The following is a 20,265-nucleotide window of genomic DNA, read 5'->3' as shown; positions in this document are numbered from 1 at the left end:
CGCCCACTTTGCTCTTTCACTTTCTCTTGGTCCGGGAGAATTTTCTTTTAAGTTGGCCTCGTCAAATAACAAAAATTATTTTTCTTATTCTAACTTCATAAGTTTTTTTATTTCTTTTTTTTATCTCTATTTTGACTCCTATCCAAAGGTTTTTTTATTTAAAAAAATCTTGAAATATATTTTGTTTTTCAAAAATTTAAAATATATTTTAATTATATATAATATATAAGTCATATTAGAGTAGAATAAAATAAAATTTATACATTAGTCACCTAAGCTCAGGGGACTTGCAATTGAGCATGGGCCTTACTGAACATGAGCATGATTATGCTTGACTACAAGTCACACAAGATCTGCGATTTGAGTTTAGCACAAATCGTACTTCAATAGTGCAACTTAATGAAAAAATAACATAAGTTGTTTTATCTTAAAACAATTTATAATATAAATCAAATCATTCGAACATTCTGTTTCATTTTACCACTATGAGAAGGTGTTTGTATGTAATACATATAACAATTGTAGAAATGGTTTATTATTCGCAGAAATGGCTAAAAGCTATTATATACTTATTCGTTACAGAGACAAAGTTATAAATACTATAGAAGGAGTTACTTTTGATAGTAAATGACTAATCCACGTAGTTATTTTTCAAAGTATTAAATTGTTTGTAATTGAAAAGCAACATATTCTATCAATTAGGCCATCAAAATATCAGATAAATTATGGAGATGTTAATTATGTATAAATATTATTCAATTTGTAGTGATAATGATACGAGTATAATGTTTAATTTTCAAGCACAATTTTCAAAGATGTGATTCATTACTTTGAAAAAAATTGATTTAGCTTTAAAGGTTCTAATTCCGTTGAATTAGATATTAGGAGTATCACGTTTCCTACTAAATGAGGTTTTTATACTAATTTCTATAATTTTTATGCAGATTAATATAAGAAGCCCATAATTAGTTTTTTGGATGTATTTTGAGCTTAAATTGGATGAAAAATATGATCAGCATGCCCATATCCTAATAGTCAGCATGGAGATGCTTCGAGTGTATTTAATTGACCACACAAATGTATATTTGATTCGACTCTTAATAGTCATTGGTAAAGTAGATAGTGATGTTATTTGTATTAGCATATTGTCAATAGTGCAATTAGATCCAATGATATATATTAAAGTACTACAAATGGATGTTGAGTCACATTTTAAATTTAAGTTGAAGTATATGAACGTATGGTGAGTGGAAGCTTCCAAGATAGCTTCTTGACCCGCAATCTTATATGTCAAGTATAGTAGTGCATCTTTTCATGCAACCAAACTATGTTGGTAATTAGGTTGATTATAATCACATGATGTTCCATTGTTTATTTTGGACATTTCTTCAATGCATAAAGACATTCAAATATTACAAGCCATTTATTTTAATTGACGGGATACATTTGTGTGGCAATTATAGTGGAATACTATTGATAGTTATCACCCAAGATGGTAACTTTAACATATTGTCTGTTGCATTTACTTGGTTGACGAAAAAAAAATTAGAGAAGATGATTGTTTTTCTTGAGCAACCTTCAATAGTATGTCACCCTATAAGAAAGAATTCTTGTAATTTTTAACATGCATGACTCAATAAAAGACTATTTGAATGTGAAAGGTAGTGAATGTCATCCCTAATGGCATATTATGCATATTGCATGTGCCACATTTACTCAAACTTTGGAATTCGATTCAACAGATGCAAAGAGAATTCTAGTGAATGTAGCAAACTTAAAGGCTCAACGAGAATTTATGTATTATTTTGGTTGGTTGAGTAATCAAAATCCTAAAATGGATGAATGGCTTGACAGGATCTTATATGGACAATGGATGTAATAGACCGGGGGTTATAGTTTTGGACATATGACAACCAATTTATCTAACTATATGAATATTATTATGAAAGACACTCGTAATATTCTAATTACAGCTATTGTGACATCTACTTACTTTCATCTTGCTAAGTTATTTGTGAAAAAAAAATATTGTTTATCAGCAAGTGTATCTGTCGAAAAGTAATAAAGGGTTCTAAAATAAGTTCTCGAATTATTGTCTCATAAAGATTGTTTCTAATTACTAAGAATTTCTTGTTTTAATTACTTGAATAACCAATTTTATATTAAGCGTGTTTAAAAATAAATTAATTATCAAATGAAATTTAAAACAAGTAACACAACATACTACATGACTGAACTTATAGGAGAGGAACCTAGGGCATATGAGTTTACTCATTCAATTTTTTATGTTATTCTTTTGTTTAATTCTAAATATGATTTTCTTGTGATTATCAATCATTCATACAAATATTATCAATATCCAATAGTCATGTAATATTAATATTTTTTTATCTAAATTAATATCCACAATGGTTATGCAAGATATCAATTAAAAAAAGCATAAATTATGAACTTGTTAATTTAATAACAATTGAAAGAAAAATTGATATAGTCTACATAATCCTTTGTCTCGTTTTATCCATGAACAAGAGTTTCCATAGCTTAACTCTGGATTTAATTACTCATGCTAGAGAAAAGAACTAAAACAATAATAAACAAAGTCATAATTGGAAGGAAATAGCAAACTAGATTATTCCCAAGGATTGGGGATGAGAAAAATTCTTGGTCTTTAAGTACAATCGCTTAAAGCTTCAAGTTCTACTAAAAATGTATTAAAGATTAAGAGCAGGGTTGTGTAAAAAATATGTCATTGAGAGAATGATATCAAAAAGGTGAAAGGGATGAAAAGGATGACAAGAATGATAAGTTGCTGCTTGCAAAGTCTCTTTTAATAGGGTAAAAGTTCTTCAAGTTGGGCTTTTTGCATATGAATATGATCGTGCAAGGCCATAAACATGGTCGTGCATGTGGTTGAAGCACTCTCATACTAGCTGCTGGGTTCTGGGCATGATAACTATAACGAATCCTTATTTTTCACTCAATTTGGACTCAAAATGTACCTAAAACCCAACTTTGGCCTTCATATATAAATCTACACAATAATTATAAAAATTAGTGCAGAACTCAAGTAAAATAATGACCATTCATCAATACATAAACTATAAAAAACACTTAAAAATATAGACTTATCAGATATGAAAGCATAAACTCAAATTATAGGTGGTAGACAACAATCTAAAACCCTTTTACGAGCAATAGACCAAAATAATGAACTTTTGAGCAACATGGACATTGACCTTTCATTTTTTAGGCAAAATTTGGAGTTTATGATTAGTAAGTTTCATACAGAAGAAAATTTTAAGGTGAAGTTAGCAGAACAATTTTGCGATTATGAATACATTCTATACCACATATTAAAGGTTTATGGAATGGAGTTTAGAGCAATTGAAAATGAAGACCGTTGGCTTACATATATTGGACCTACAATATAACTTAATCTTGCACTTAGACGAGGTGATGGACATCCAATGTCAACAAAACGATGTAATGAAATAGATGTTCTCAAACATGACCAGTGAAAGACATTGTCAACTATGTAGGCATGAGGGACACACTAAACAACCATGTCTAGCCTTAATAGCTTCAACAAGTTGAAATAGTTGGGGTGAATTATGTTTTGTTTTATGTATGTGCTTAGACTTTTCCTCTTAAGTTGATCCTCTAAATAATTTATAACAAGTTTTTATGATAATGTATATGTTGTTTAATTTATTAAAAAATTATCCCTCCACCACACAACAAGACGTAAGCACACCCTAATATTAGATTCAACATAGTTGTGAGGGTTATGCTTGCCTAGAAAAAAAAAAAAAAAGAATGGTAATGGAAAGACATGTTGGATAAATGCATAGGGCATGCTCATGTTCAGCACCACGACTGCAAGTCACCTAAGGCTTGTGCAACTTATATATAAAATTTATTTAGTTTCACTTTATAATATGACTTATATATTACATATAAATAAAATATATTTCTATTTTTTTTAAAAACCCAAACCAAACATAGTGTTAAAGGCTCGTTCTATAGTAAATATAATTTTCTTATCAAATTACTATAAAAGTTTGATAGAAATGTCCGAAAGAAATGTGTAAATTGAGCTTTCAAAAGTAATATAAATAAGTTCATACATAAAATAAAAATGATAAAATTTAGTATACCTTCTCAAGTATCATTGATATTATGTATTAGTTAAAATTAAAATTTTGCTTTAATAATATGCAATAATATTAAATATATTTTTTTAAAAGTTAAGACTTTAATTTTTATTTAAAAATGTAAATACCTAATTTTATCTGAGTCTCTTTTAAAATTAAATTTCAAAATTGAAAAAATTAAATATAATGATTTGATTTTTTAGGAGGTTAAGAAAATAAATAAATAAATAATTTAAAATTTAAAATCAGATTTAAAAATAGTCAAAGTAGTTTGTAGATTTTTAGAAGAATGGATGAGAAAGAAAAAAAATTGATTACTGGTCATTAGAAAATAAGAGAGCTTTATTAAAAATACAAAAAATAAAAAATAAAAAATAATTAGTATCTAGGGTTTTAGAAAATGCCTATAAATAAGAAGCTTACGTCTTTAGAGAAAAAGGCTTTTAGGTGGACACATTTTTATTTTTTACGGGGACACTGTAAAAGCAAAGAGAGAAAAAAAGAAGAGAGAATTCAAGAGAGAGAGTTTGAGAAACGAAGAGAAATAGGAGATTTAGGAGAGAGAGCTCGAGAAACGAAGAGAAAAAGAAAAGAGCTAAAAAGAAATCAACTGAGAGTTAAAGTATAATCTTAGAGATCAATTAAAAAGAACATATCTAGAAGATTGAAGGAAAAGTCTACTCAAAAACTCTGAGTCATTACAAATGTGTCAACAAAAATAGAATCCACTTTTCTTTATCTTTCGGTAAGAATTATTATTTCCTTTTTCTTTTTGTTGTTCTTTTTTCTTTTACTCATCCTATCTCTACGTGTTTTCTCTTTTATCTATATTAAAAAATTTTCTTTTTGCAAACCCTAGTTTATTTAACCTAAGAACTTTTCCTTTTCTTATAAACTTACAAAATTTCTAAAATTTTTTTAACTCTAAAATTTTCCTTTTTGCTAATCTTAATTTTTTTTCTAACATGAAAAATTTGTTCGTTTTGTAAAAAAATAAAAGCCTAATTGTTTCTACCCCAAAAATCATTCTTTTTGCAAAACCTTAAAGAATATAATTTTTCCTCCAAAAACATGTTTTCAACGATAAACCCTCTTTCTTTTTTACAAACTTAAAAATCCTAATGTTCTTTTAACCCTAAAAGTTCTATTTGCAAACTCAAAAAAAGGCTAACCTTTTCTAATTTTAAAAAACATCTTTTTGCAAATCTTAAAAACTCAGCCTTTCTTAGTGCTAAAATTATTTCTTTTATTCATTTTTTCCATCAAGATATATGTATGTTTTTTTGTGTTCTAAACAAAAAGGATGGATTTATTTCTTAAAAAATGAAAATTAGTATTAAAAATATTTTAAATCCACGCAACGGTTAAATAATTTGATAATTCTGTGCTAACTTGAACCTGTGCACAAGTGGATTTACTTGAACCTTAATAAAAATCAAGTTCTAGGCATGAATTTTTTGTGTTCTATAACTCAGCCGTGTGCTAACTTGAACCTGTGCACAAGTGGATTTACTTAAATAATAATAATAAAGAAAAATCAAGTTTTTCACAAAAAAGAAAGAAAGAAATTCTTTGAAACTTATCCAAAACACAATTTTTTTTTTTAAAAAAAACTATGTTACAGCTTTGATTCTTCTATTGTAATTGGAAGATACATAGGAGCGGGAATCTAATCCGTCAAGTCCAAAAAAATTTTAATTTTTATTAGGTCTAAATTATTTTTTAGAAAATTTTAAACTAAGAATAATTCAAAGTAATTCTAAAAAAAATGAAATTATTGTACTTATTTCAAAAAAATTAAATAAAAAATATCAAAATAGAATGTTTTAAGGTTGTTTTATCTAATACAAAAATAAAAAAGGGAATAGTATTCTATAAATAATCCTTTATCTCAATTCAAATTATTATTTTTTAATTATAATTCTTTAGTTAAAGATAAAAAATATAAAAAATGAATTTTTAGCAAAAGAAAAATAAAAAAAATAAGTTAGATTTTATTTAAATTTATTTAATATGAAAATAAAAAATGAATAATATTTTATAAATAATTCATTTTCTAATTCTAATGAATTTTTTTCAGTTCTTTATTTAAAAATATATAAAAAATTAATTTTTACTTAAAAAATGAAAAAATCAAGTTAGATCTTATTTAAATTTATTTTAAAAAAAAAGAATAACATTTTTATAAAAAATTCATTCCTTTAATTCAATTTTTTTAATTTATTTCTTTATAAAAAATATAAAATTAAAACCGAAAAAATTTTTGTAAAATTTAGAACAAGCTAAAAACCAATGACAAATTTAAAAATAATAAAAAGAATATTAATGGTTTTCCTTTAGAGTGAAATAAATATTTTTAAATAAAATAATTTTTACACAATTAATTAGAATGGTAACTGTTTTAACTAACTGAAGTCATAAGGTGTTAATACATTCCTTACACGTAAACGACTCTGAGCCCAAATCTGGTTTCAAAAAATTTTTTAAAAGAGTTTTTCTAATGTTTTCTTTAATAAACTTTGGTGGCGACTCTTTGTCATCGCCATCCCATCATGATCCCGACTGCGATAGCAAACAATATTAAGAAACACTTACAAACATAGTATTTGAGTTTTTTCCTTTAAAAAATTGACGAAAAACAATCTCTTATTGACTTGAGACATTGAATAATCATTCCATATTTAAGTTACAAGAACAAGTGTCAGAATATGTTTGACAAACACCTATAAAGTGTATGTAACTTTCTATGACTACAATAATTTAGATTTTTTTATTTTCACTTGTAAAGTTAAATATTAAAATTATTCTCTAATTTTTATTTACATGGTGTTTCACCTTGTAATTTTAGAGTGTTGGAATACAATTATTCTCTAATATTCACATGCAGAGCAATTTCATTTATAATCACTCTCCATTCTATTTCTTTTCATAACCAAACTTAGTGTTACTTTATTTTCTCTTTTTATTTCTAGGTAACAACATCTTTTCATTCATTTAAATGGTGGACCATTTGATTAGTGCACCATACAAATTAAAGTGTTAACGCAATAGAAAATCAAGTTGTTTGTAAGAAGAAGCTCATGAAAAAAAATATTTTGCATTTTGGATCTAGGATTTGTAAGGACTACTAACTTTGAATATACTATGATGATTTATTGATTTATGAATTTATAGGAAAAATTTATAAGAAAGGAAAGGACCTTAGCAATTATAGGAAGGAAAAGACCCTAATCATTTATGCATAAGAGCACGTAGAGAGTGGCTATGAAAATCACATTTCAAATGACACTTGAAGAATAGTTCATATAACTACTCGTCAAATATATTAAACTTTACATATGACACTTTTTAGAGCAGTTTGAACCATTCTCTAAGATGATGTCACTTTCTAATGTAATTTTTTGATGTAGTGTATAACTAGTATTAAGAAATTAAAAAAAAAAATTATTTGATAATATAACATAATAAAAAAAAGCAAAAAGATAAAAATTATATAAAATAAGAAGTCTCTCTGTGCAATCCAACATGTTTGATAGATAAATATTTTACCTATTACGAGTAATTTTTATAAGTACTTGTTGAATTAGGTTTGATTATAATCCTTAATTTCAAGTTTACATTAGCACTACTACATGCCCTTGCAAGATTGGAGTTAGCTCTATCTTGGTTTTGAGGGTGTCATGAGGAGGAAGAGGCTTGCTTAGTAATTTTGCAAGTTCATGACTAGTAGGCACATGAGAAAATGCATTTTTCTTTAAGCAACCAAATCTTTAACAAAATTATAGTTTATGGCCAAATGTTTCATTTTGGAGTAGAAAAATGGGTTGGCACATACATATGTAGCTCCTATGTTGTTTGAAAATGTTGTTGAAGCAATAATAGGTAGACCAAGCTCCTGAAAAGTTGTTGTAACCAAAGTAATTTGGCAATGGTATTGACAATTGTCTTGTATTTAGCTTCAGTGGAAGATCAGTCAACTGTTGGTTGCTTTTTACAAGATCATGAGACTACATTCGAATCAAAATAGATTAAGTAAGCTCTCATGGATTTCCTATCTTGGGTATCACCACTCCAATTAGCAGCACAAAAGGCATTAATGGTGAGATCAAATAATTGAATAAGATGAAGACCATGTGAGATTGTCAACTTTAGATAGCGCAAAATTCGATTAAGAGCCTACATATGTGTTGAGGTTAGGGATTGCATGTGATGTGTTGAGCCAGTTTGTTGATAGAAAAGGCAACATCTAGATGAGTGATAAAAAAAAATATTGCAATAAGCCAAAAATATTGTGAAATAAGTTGTTGTGACATGTAGGGAAGTTTAGAATAGTGACTAATGAGAATGATGTGGTCATAGGTATGGACACTGTTTGAAATTAGTCATGTTTGCTCACAAGAGGAGTTGTCTATGTAATGATACTGAGTTAGAAATATTTCAATTCTTAAGAAATGACTTGGTTGGCTAAGATATTTTAATGAGAATATAGATTCAAGAGATGCCTTAAACTCTTCAAGAAAGATTAAATTGTTTCTTATGAACAGTAGATCATTTACATAAATTGAAAAGTAGGCAATGATAGAACATAATTTATAGATGAATAAAGAAACATTTGACTTAGAGTTCTTAAACTCATAATTAGTGAGGAAGTCATGTGAGCATGAAACCAAGCATGTGAGGCTTGTTTGAGGCCATACAAGGCTTTTTGAAGCTTGCAAATATGATAAGGAAGAGTGAGATGAATGAAGCCTACTAATCGAGACATGTAGACATTTTCTTGAATGTAGCCATTTTTGACATCAATTTGAGTTAATGGCCAACCTTTTGGAAAAGCAAGACATAATACTACCTTGATGGTTTGTGGTTTAATAACTGGATTGAAAGTGTCACTGAAATCAAGTTTTGGTTGTTGATGAAACTCTTTAGAAACTAATCTCGCTTGGTATCTAGCAATTGAACCATCTAGATTGCGATTCAATATTCATCCATTTATTACCTATAATATTGTAGTGAGGTTTAGATGGCACTAAAGTCCAAGCGCTCGTGCACATGAGGGCCATAAATTCATCACTCATTATTTTTGTCATGTGAGATTTTTAAGTGCACATGTATGACATAGGTGAGTTCCATAAAGTCATCTAATGGATACTTACTAACCAAATTTACCTTCTTTTATTTGAAATTTTCACTTTTGAAATGAGTTGTTATTGGATGAGATCAAGTAACAAACTTATCATTGCACAGGATAGTGGTTGTTGGGTGGTCTAGAATTAAAGGAGATTTGATTGGTGTTATGGCGATAGGTGATTGACTTGATGAGGTGACAATTACAATTTGAATTGGAGAGTATTTTTGTTAAAGTGGTGGAGAACGAGAATTAGTTGAATCAAGGTGGAGAATAGTTTGGTTGAAATAAAGCTTAAGAGATTAAGAGTGTTCTTGATTTTAAAATGGGATTCTAAAGCTTTAAAAGTCATCAACAACCGACTAAAATCAAATTTTTTAGTTGCAACCCTCTAAGGTTTTTTAAATAGGGTTTCAAAACCCTACGAGATCTTCTAAGTTTGTTTCTCTCGGTAAATAGCACAGTCATATACACCAATATCCATGATCATGCATATGCTTCGAAGCATGGGCATGCTTATTGTGGCATAACCTTATTTTTCATCTAATTTAGGCCTGAAATGTACCAAAAATTCAATTGCGACATTCACATGTTAAACTACACAATTAATATCAAAATTAGTATAAAATCTTAATAAAATAATGGTCATGTATATAGATATAAGTTGTAAAAATATGTAAAAATACAAACTTAGCAACCCTTTATACTTGAGATTTGTTTGCTCTCAAATAAAGTCTTTAGCAAAGAGTAAGCAAATAACTTAAAACCAATTATCACAAAAAGGAATCCAAGACACACGAGATCAGAAGGACAATAGGTGTAATATCATTGAACATAAGTAATAAAAATGTTCCCCAATTAGAATCTTATAGTCTCCAACTTTTTTTCAAACATTAAACTAGGGTACTCTACTTTTCTTTATATCTCTCTAAGGATCTAGGGACAAAAAGGAGATCTCACTTAGTCCTTCCAAAGAGAACTATACTATCATAAACTTGACCATAAACCAACTTCCTACTAAGTAGATTGAATGCAAATAAAAATTATGAAGTCTTTTTCAGGTTGTAATATGACCAAAGAGTTTTAATAGTTAAAGGTGAGATAGATGAAACAAAAAAGGATATGCAAAAGAGCAATAAGTTATAAAAATTATCAAACAATCGTTAAGTTTATAAATAAAGCTCTTGGAGTATTTATTTGTTTATTTATTTCTAATCAATCTGTTTACTCCTCCTTTCTTCCATTTAATTGTAACATTTTTTCTTTTCCTTTTTCTATTTTTATTCTTCTTTATATTTGCACATATTTTCTTTCTTTGTGCACATAAGAAAAGTATAGCACAATTCATTAAAAGCTAGCTACTTCATAAATAATTCAATCCAATTATTTCATTCATAAACTTAAGGTCATCAAAATATTTTATATAATTTAATGCAAGGGACAAAAAGAATCAATAAAGCTCAAAGTGGACAATTAATTGTATCTCAAAAGAGTAGTTTCAAGTTAAAGGCTAATTCTTCTTTGAATTATTTTTCAGTTGCATAGAATTTAGAGAAAGAGGAGCAGTATCCTTAGTACTCACAAAATTATAAGATTTAAGGCTAGAAGGGTACTTAAAAAAATTAAAAACTTGAAAACAATTTGTTTCATCATGTAACTTTAACATAAGAAAGGTATGCCTAGGATGATGGAGATCTCATCATCTTCTTTCATGTCAAGCAGCACAAAATCAACGAAAAATATAAACTCTTTAATATTTACAAGTATATTTTCTACTATGCCCTTGGAGTATGTAATTGACCTATTTGCCAGCAAAAGTGACGTGGTGGTCGGCGTAGGTTTATGTATCTCAAACTTCTTGAAAATAAAATAGGGTATAAGGTTAATATTAGTTCCTAAATCAAAGGGCTTTATGAATATGAGTTTTTCCAATGGTGCAAGGAATAGTAAAACTCCTCGAGTCCTTAAGCTTAGGTTGAAGTTTTTTAACGACTATAGCTAAATATTCTTCATTGAGCTTTACAGTTTCATGCGCTTTAAACTTCCTCTTATTGCTTAAGATTTTCTTGAGAAATATAGCGTACTTTGGCACTCTAGAAATAGCAATGATAAAAGGAAAATTAATGTACATTTTGCTCAATAGAAGTAAGAATTTGTCAAACTTTGAGTCTACTTGTTCGCCCGTAAGTCCTTGTGAGAAAGGTATTCTAGGCTCATAAGGCCTTAGATGCGTAGGAGGTTCTTTTTTCTTTTCTTTTTTAGGCTCTACATTTGAAGTACGATCTTGCATAATAGGTTGCATGGCCATGCATGTTGGGGCATAGGCATGCATATCTAAGCATAGTCATGCTTCTTGGGAAGCAAGGGCATGCTAATAAATAAGTAAATGAATGCCTATAGAGGGAGCATGGACGTGCATATCTTAAAGCACGAGTGTGCTTGGATCTATGCTTTTGATTCCTACACCTTCTTCCTACTTTTTAGAGTAATGACATTTCATTTCTCCCTTAGATTAGGTTTGGATTAGAGTGACAATGTTCTAAGTGTCCTTTAAGTCAAAAGACTAGTAAGTTGTTTTTGCTGTGACTTGATTTGAAGACGGAGATCTCATCTCTAATTTAATCTCTATGAACCTTTCATCCTCCCTTTCAATGTGTTGATCTAACTGAGATTCAAGTTTTGATAACCTCTTATCAAAACAATGCCCAAATTGTATCCTTTTCTCTTAAAAATTGAATTGAGATCTATAGATGTCCTTCCCTTCTAGTCTTGATCATTGGTTCTGCACATGAGGAGGGTGATAAACATTTAAATTTTTCCTTCTAAAGTCATTCTCCAAAGTATTGGGAGAATTACTTCGCCAGCCCCAAATTGTAATTATTGCCCATGAAGTTAGCTTTTTCTTTATTTTTGGTGATTGGATAGATGGTACTATCATGACCTATAGAGCTGTAGTGCACACATTCAGAAGTTGCAGGTGGCTTTGTTGATTATCCATGTATCCTTATTAGAGATTTCACTTGCTTAGTTTGAACTTGCTATTGGTCTACTATTGGATTGATACTTTCAGACTGTAATAGTCTCTTTTTTTTTACTCATACAATGATTAGATGTATGCCACGTAAAGCTGGCACATGTCATCTCATCTATCAATGCCTCATTTGGATATTTTCTCATTAAGGCTCATCCAATTGCTATATCAATTGTGGCCCTATTGAAGAGTGAGAGTCCCCTATAAAAAACTTGCATGTCTTCAAACAAAAAAACTATAATGTGGGCACTTCCTTAAAAGCTCTCTAAATCATTTTCACGCTTTAAATAAAGATTTAGACTTATATTGCTAAAAATTGGATATTTCTGCCATAAGCTTAACAGATCTAGATGGGGTAAAGTACTTTCAAGGAATTGCTGAATCAAATCCTCCCATGTTGTGATGGAGTTTGTTGGTAGCATATCAAACCATTCATTCACCTTTAATGTAATGTGATAACTAATAGTAAAATGTGAAGCCTAATAGCATTATTGGTGACCTTGTTGTACTTTATAATATGTGAGCTAGAGAAATTTTGTTAAGTAAAGGTTGGGGTTTTCATTAGACATTCCTCCAAAGTATGCATAATTTTGAACCATAATAATCAATACTGACTTTAACTCAAAGTTATTGGCCTCCACATTAAGAGTCGTAATGCGAAATAAAACAGAATAAATTGAAAATAAAGATTAACAAAAAAATTTCAAAAGCAGAATTAAATGAAAATAAGAATTGTTCAAATCAATTAAATACTATATTTTCTTAATATTTGAAAAATAATCACTGATGGCGCCAAAAACTTGTTCATGAGCAAGTATACCTGTTGAAAAGCAATAAGGATTCTAAAATAAGTTCTTGAAATATCGTCCTACAAGGATTGTTTCTAAGTACTAAGAATATCTTATTTCAATTGTTTGAACTTAAGGGGTGCAAAATTAAATAAAATAAGGATTTAAGATGAAGAGCAATTAGAGATTTAAGAAAATAACACAACCTATGACAATAACTTATCCGAGATGAATTATGGGCATATGGTTTCACCTTTATACTTCTGCATCTTTACTTTTAAATTAATTCTAACTTTGGTTCTCTTGTGATTGCTAATCATTCATATTACATTTATTAACGCCCAATAGTTATACAATGTTAAGAGTCTTTACTCTAAATTATTACTCTTAATGGTCATGCAAGATAAAAGAAAGAGAAAATATAAAGAGCATATAAACTGTTATTTTAATAATGATTGGAAGAGAAGAACTAAGCTTGATTTACCTAATTCTCTGTCTTATTTTACCCTATAAATCCATTAACTATATGTGGTACAAATTACCTATAATATAATTAATTATGATATGTTAAGATTTGTCAATTCCAAACACACAAATTATAGCATAATAGAATAAACACCCATCAAGAAATGAACTGAAATTATCATTAATCACAAAGAATACATAGAGTCATGCAAAGGATCCATCATAGCTTCAATTATGAATTTAGCTAGACATAATGCAATAGAAAATCAAAACAACAATTTATCAATTCATAATCATTCAAAGAATAAACGTAAACTAGAGAAGTTTCCAATAGAGAAGAGATGAAGAGAGTTATTGATTCTAACATGTGCTCCAAAATCTCTAAAATTGTCAACGGGTACCCAAAACTGAGATTTTTCAGTCACAACCCTCAAGGTTCTTTAAATAGAATTTTAAAACTCTACAAGTTCTTTTAACTTTGTTTCTCTCGATAGGCATGGTTGTGTACATACTTTGAAGTATAGACGTGTTGGCTATTAGAGCATGGGTGTGCTTGTTGTAAAATGACCCTTTTGTCATTTAATTTGGACTCAAAATGCACTCAAAACTCAATTATTATCTTCTTATGTTAAAATGCATAATAAATATCAAAATCAAGATAAAATCTTAATAAAATAATATTCATATCTATAGATATGAGTTATAAAAATATGTTAAAATATAGAATTATCAGGAATTTAATAATATAATATTTTATACAAAAAAAATAGTATTAAAATGAAAGAAATACAATAGGAATTCATGTGATTTGATAGATCATACATTTGATAAGTGTAACAGAGTTTATTTTACATTTGTGCTATTTAATACATAGTTGGTATTTAACTGGAAGCGAATATAACTAAAATAAACTCTTTTCTTTTAATTTATTTTTTAAAGTTTTACCTAAAGTTAAAATATTCATGAAATATACGCAAAGTTTCTAGTTAATATAACTGTATATAAAAATTTGTTTATTTTCAGGTTGTTAAAATCATTTTTATTTGACAGAAGGAAAAATCACCGATAAAATCATCAAACTTTAATCTAAATGCTTTTTGTCTCAAAACATCTTAACTAAAGCTCTTTTTTTATAAGAACCTAAAATTTAAGAAAGATTTGTTCACCAATATGCTTGAAGAGACTGTTAGGTACTATTTTACAATAAAGTAGTCAGCGTAAACTGATTATGTTTTCTCATCTTAGTTGAACTAGTATTATAGTCTTTTTTTTTTTATTTCCTTTAAAGTAGAATGTGAATGGTTTGATTTTATCTAAAATTAAACCAAATTTGATATCAAAACTTATCACTTTCTCTAATTCTTTTTATAAGAAAATTTCAATTAAATAACACATGTTAAAATAATTTATATATTAATTTTAAAAAAATTAATTGTAGCATTCTAAGTTTGCATCTAGTTAAAGTCAAATTTTTTTCGTTACATTAATTGTTAGAAGGTTAGAAATATCCAATAATAATAATAATAATAATAATAATAATAATAAAAATAAAATAATATAATTTTGGCCAAACTAATTTAAATTTGTTACAAATTAGTATAAAAAAAATATTTTGTTAAAAAATGAGTTTGAAATTAACTTTTTATCAGAATTAGTTGACAAAATTATTTGCTAAATAATAAGTCATTTTGGTTTAAAAATCAGTTTAAATTATTTGAATCTACTATATATGATTTGATTAGGATTATGGTTTGATATGGATTAATTGATTTTCTTATACAATCCTACTCTAAAGGGATTGTTTGTATATAAAAATCTCTTCTGTTTTTTCATACTATTTCTTTTGTTAGAAAATGGACTCTGATCCTTTTCATTTTAGGATTATTTAGTTTTCATTATTTATTTATGCACCGTAATCCATATTTGATTTAGTAATGAAAAACACAAGCCAAGTTATTTTCTTCGGTCAAAATTGTAGAGGATGAGAAATTGCTATGACAAAAAGCATAAACATATTATAACTCACATTATCTCGTGTCTTATACCAATATCATAAATAAGAGTAATGTCAGAAATATAATTTTTTACACATTTTTTATAATATATTTTTTAGAGACAAAATCTTTTTATACTAATATAAATTTAAAATTTTTTATATTTGATCTAAACTTTTCATTTAAGTTATATCTATAAAAATAAATTATAATTTGTTAGATGTAAATTAAATGAAAAACTCAGATAAGTGTAAGAGTTTTTAAACTTACACTAATATGAAAAAATTATTTCTCATTTTTGTTATTAGTTGAAATTTATTACAAAAATTATATTGGTGTCACTTTTCCACTCTTAAATTAATATTTTTTTTAATTTTTAATAAATTTTAACTAATAATAAAATATATATTAAAAAATATATTTGAAAGTGTTTGAATCGAATTAGTCAAACATTACTTGAAATACAAAAATATCAGGTTTTTAAATTTTACCCAAATTATTAATATTGGACTAGTTGGAGTCAATAAAACAGCCCAAATCCTACTAACTGTTGTGGGCTGGACCCATTTGAAAAAGAGGAAAAGGTAGACCGAGGAAAAAAAAAGAATAGCGAAAGAAAAAACAAATAGCTGACACAGCCGACAATTTCATTGCTTTAGGATCAACCTGTCTGGCCCTTCAAATAAGAGTATTGTTCTTTTTACAACTATTTCTCATAGTTCTGATTTTTTTGAAAAAATAAATCATTAATAGTATATTATAATAAATAAAAAGTATATTTATATATCATAAGATTATATTAATTTTAAAAATATGCATAATATTAAATATTCAAATGAGTGATTAACATTATTAGTACAATGTAACACAAATAATAATGTGGAGTTAGGCTGGGCTGTCACATTGTTGTAACTTCGTCCATATGTTAATGCATTTAAGGATAAAATTTTAAAATAAATTTAAAGCCCCTTCGACAGTTGAACTCCACCACTATTCTTCCCTTCTTGATGGGAACTTGGAAAGAAATCAGTGTTGAAAATGGCACAACATCTGTACAGATACTTTGCTTCAGGAGTCTTGTCAGACCTTACAATTTTAATATTTAATATATTAATCATATTTAATGATATAATTATTAATAAAATTTGTTAATTTTTTTATTCTATGCTCTTTGGTACATATTAGAAAAATTATTTAAATTATGTCTCTGAAAAGGTGGCCTTGCTCTGATCACAGACAATTTGAAGTGTAGAACAAGAAAGTGAGCAAATGTAGCTCAGGTCACATGAAAATTTTCAATGAGTCTTCCACTTAGAAAACTCATAATATCAATTTGTATTGACATATAAGTTTTTATAAAAATTATAAACATACAATTAAAAGTATTCGAAATATCTATGCAGCATCCAATATTAAGGTACCCTACATACACAATTACAGCATAATAAAAGACGGAGAAGGTAATACAACAGGGAACGTGACAGAAAGATGGAGAAACATTTGTTGTAATAAAAATTTATCGTAAAAATTTATTATAATAATATTAAAACTCAATTTTTAGAGAATGTTAATAATACAATAAATTTGTAAAATTTTTTTATAAAATAAAAAAAAAAGATGAAACTAATAATAAAATGAGCAATACAATAACAACAATCTAGATTTATCTCACCAAATAAATTTAGCTGTATATAATGTTAGAGTAATAAAAAAAACTCAACTAGACAATCTGATCTAATAAAAAAACTTAACTAGAGAATCTTATCTCTAACTCATATGGGTAAAAAAATTAATAAATCAATAATTCGGTGGACTAAAAAATCCATAGCAACAAGGTTAAGGCTAAGTTTTATGAGTAAAAAATAATTACTAATATATACTTTAATGATTTATACAGAAAAAAAAAATAGCTTTTCTTAAGATCAAATCAAATTAAAATTTTAAAGAAATAATTATTTTAATTTATTTATTTATTTGTATGAAGTAAAAATTTCATTATAATAATAAAAAGATTATTTATTATATTACATAGAGTTTTATTATTGTTAAATAATAGTAATACTTTTTATATACTATTATATAAGCACAAGTTGTGATGAATTCTATCCCTAATAGAGTAATCAAAAGAAATATCGTACTTCAATGTGATTTCTATGGTAAAAACCTCATTGAATCTATTCTCATTAGCTATAACAAATTTACAAAGACACTTTGTCATTTCCTAAATATATTATTTAATCTACTTTTAAAACTCTACTTAGTCAGCCTACCTGGTCTATAAAGAGTGGTTCATTTTTATTTCTTAAAAATGTAAGTAAAGATGAGTTTTCTTCTCATCACTAAAATAGAGCAAAATATAATCAATTTAAAAATTTCACAACATGCAAAACAAAATAACAAACATATATCATCATTGTCATCACACATGTATTATGATCGTACAATGCAATATATCATTCTCTCATATATAATCATTTGTACAGTAATCACAGTCTTTCAACGCTTTAAATATACCTTGGGCCCTTAACATAGCCAATTGTTTCCTCTTGTATTCCATTAGGTCTTACACATATATGGATAGTCGCCAATTAGCCATTGCAATACGGATACAACGTATACAATACTTAGCCATTTCATTAATTTATGTGCAACCATGTCGAAAAGCATTTACCACCTTGCATTTTTCTTATATTTTCAAAATCGTTTCCATCTTTGATACTCTCAATATATCTCTGTAACTATCCACACTAATTTTCTATCATATTTGTTGATAGTATATCTTCTACCATTTATTCCTCATCATTTGACTCATCACAGCGGAATCTCACCACTCTCATCATATATTAAACAAGTGATGTCAAAGGTCAAATACTTCTGGACTTAGCTCAAACCGCATATTTTAATAAATCATATTTCATTCATTCAATAAATAATAAAACATGTATTATCTAGTTCATCAACTCAAAGAATTCATTTTAAGCGTAGATTTCTAAAATAAAAAGTATGTAACCACTTATAGCAACAAAGAGTGTATATGAAAATTATATATATCATATAGTTATAGTTTTTATTGATGAGATAAAACTCTCCTTACCTTAAGTAAATGATTTACATAAGATGTTGGTAAGAGAAATTTTTAAGAAGAAAATGATAAAATAGAATAAATGATATGCATGAAATAGAATAACTTTATTAAAATTTTCATTTCTTTATTATTCTGTCCCTTTTGAACCAATACAATAAAATAAAAGTCATATAGAAAATTAAATCTTGTGATAAGCTATAAACATTTTAGCATATAGTGTTTTTTTTTCTCCTTTTTTCTTTGTTTTTTTTTCTCTTCACGAGTCAATAAAATAAAAAATAATAAAAATGAAATCTCATGATAGGCCATAAACTTTGTATGTTTATACATTATTATTGTTATGTTTACTATATTTTGCCACTGTCATGAAAGTTTGCTCGTAAATAATATTTTTATTATGCATAAAGAAAATAATAAAATAAAAATTCTCAAAAATTGAAAAATCTATACATATTTTTCCTTAAAATTCTTTTTGAATTTACGCAATGACCTAGTGATGTTGATAAAGTAGTGAATTCATCTTTAATGTCATTTGGATCGTAAGAATTTATTGAATAATCATGTGCTAACTTGAATCCTAGGCAATAGTAGGTTTATACCTAATAGTAAAAAATTAAAAAAAATCAAATTATTATTTTTAAAATAATTTTAAATTCAAGTAACATTGATTGAGTTATGGATTCACTTTAATGTTGCTTAAATCATACAAATTTATTGATAACCATGTGCTAATTTGAATCTTATGTAAGAGTATATTTATTTCTAAAATAAGAGAAAATCTCTTCCCAATTTAAATTTAATCTTTCTAAAATTTAAAATATTTTCTTTAATATTTCAAACTAGATATTGTTAAAAAATATTCTTTTCAAAATTTAAAATAAAAGACTAAACAAAAATATCTCTTTTCAAATAAAATTTAATATTTTCAAAAAAAATATTTATTGATTTCTCTAAGAGTAAGAAAAAAATATTTGAAGTTTATCCAAATTTAATTAAAAAAAAAAAACTACATAGCTTTGATTTTATTTATTTATTTTCTCTAAGAATAAGTAACATCAAGAACGTGACCTATCAAGTTAAAAATACTTTTAAATTTTTTTCCCAATTCTAAAATGTCTTTCTTTTAAAATATTTTTCCCAATTCTAAAATTTCAAAAGATATTTTTTTTATGCTTTCTCTGTCTAGCTTTGAATTTTAAAAGATTAAAAGTAATTTAACGATTTTCTTCTTCCAAAAAATAAAAATGAAATTGGTATCTTTTTCTTAATTTCATTTAGAAAAGTAAAGTATAAAAATAAGTTTTTCTTTAAATTTATTTAATTTATTAAAAAACAAAATGAACAACATTTCTTTATAAATAATTTATTACTTTAATTCAAAAGTAATTTTTTTTATTTCTAAATTTGTGTTTCTTTATTTCAAAAATATAAAAACTAAAATCTATAATAAATTATAAAAATTAAAAATGAAACTAAAAAGATAGTAATAAATCCAAAAATAGCTAAATATTGAAATTATTTTCTTTTGGAGTGAAATGAATATTTCTAAAGTTAAAATAATTTGCACAATTAATCAAAAAATAAATATTTTATTATAATGAACGTTGTATGATACCTTTTTAG

The 20,265-nt window shown here is 26.7% G+C and overlaps 1 non-coding gene across 1 annotated transcript; it reads left to right on the top strand.

Moving 5' to 3' along the window:
* The first annotated feature begins 12,542 nt into the window (after positions 1-12,542).
* On the top strand, positions 12,543-12,649 carry LOC113848636. The gene has a single exon (XR_003501901.1). It is a non-coding gene; the product is annotated as a small nucleolar RNA R71 (small nucleolar RNA).
* The last annotated feature ends 7,616 nt before the right edge of the window (positions 12,650-20,265 follow it).

The sequence above is a fragment of the Abrus precatorius genome, unplaced genomic scaffold (genome assembly GCF_003935025.1).
Source record: "Abrus precatorius isolate BTA unplaced genomic scaffold, Abrus_2018 Scaffold8, whole genome shotgun sequence".
NCBI classification, from domain to species: Eukaryota; Viridiplantae; Streptophyta; class Magnoliopsida; order Fabales; family Fabaceae; genus Abrus; species Abrus precatorius.
Note: the sequence above shows the minus strand (reverse complement) of the source record. Positions and strands in the feature narration are given on the sequence as shown.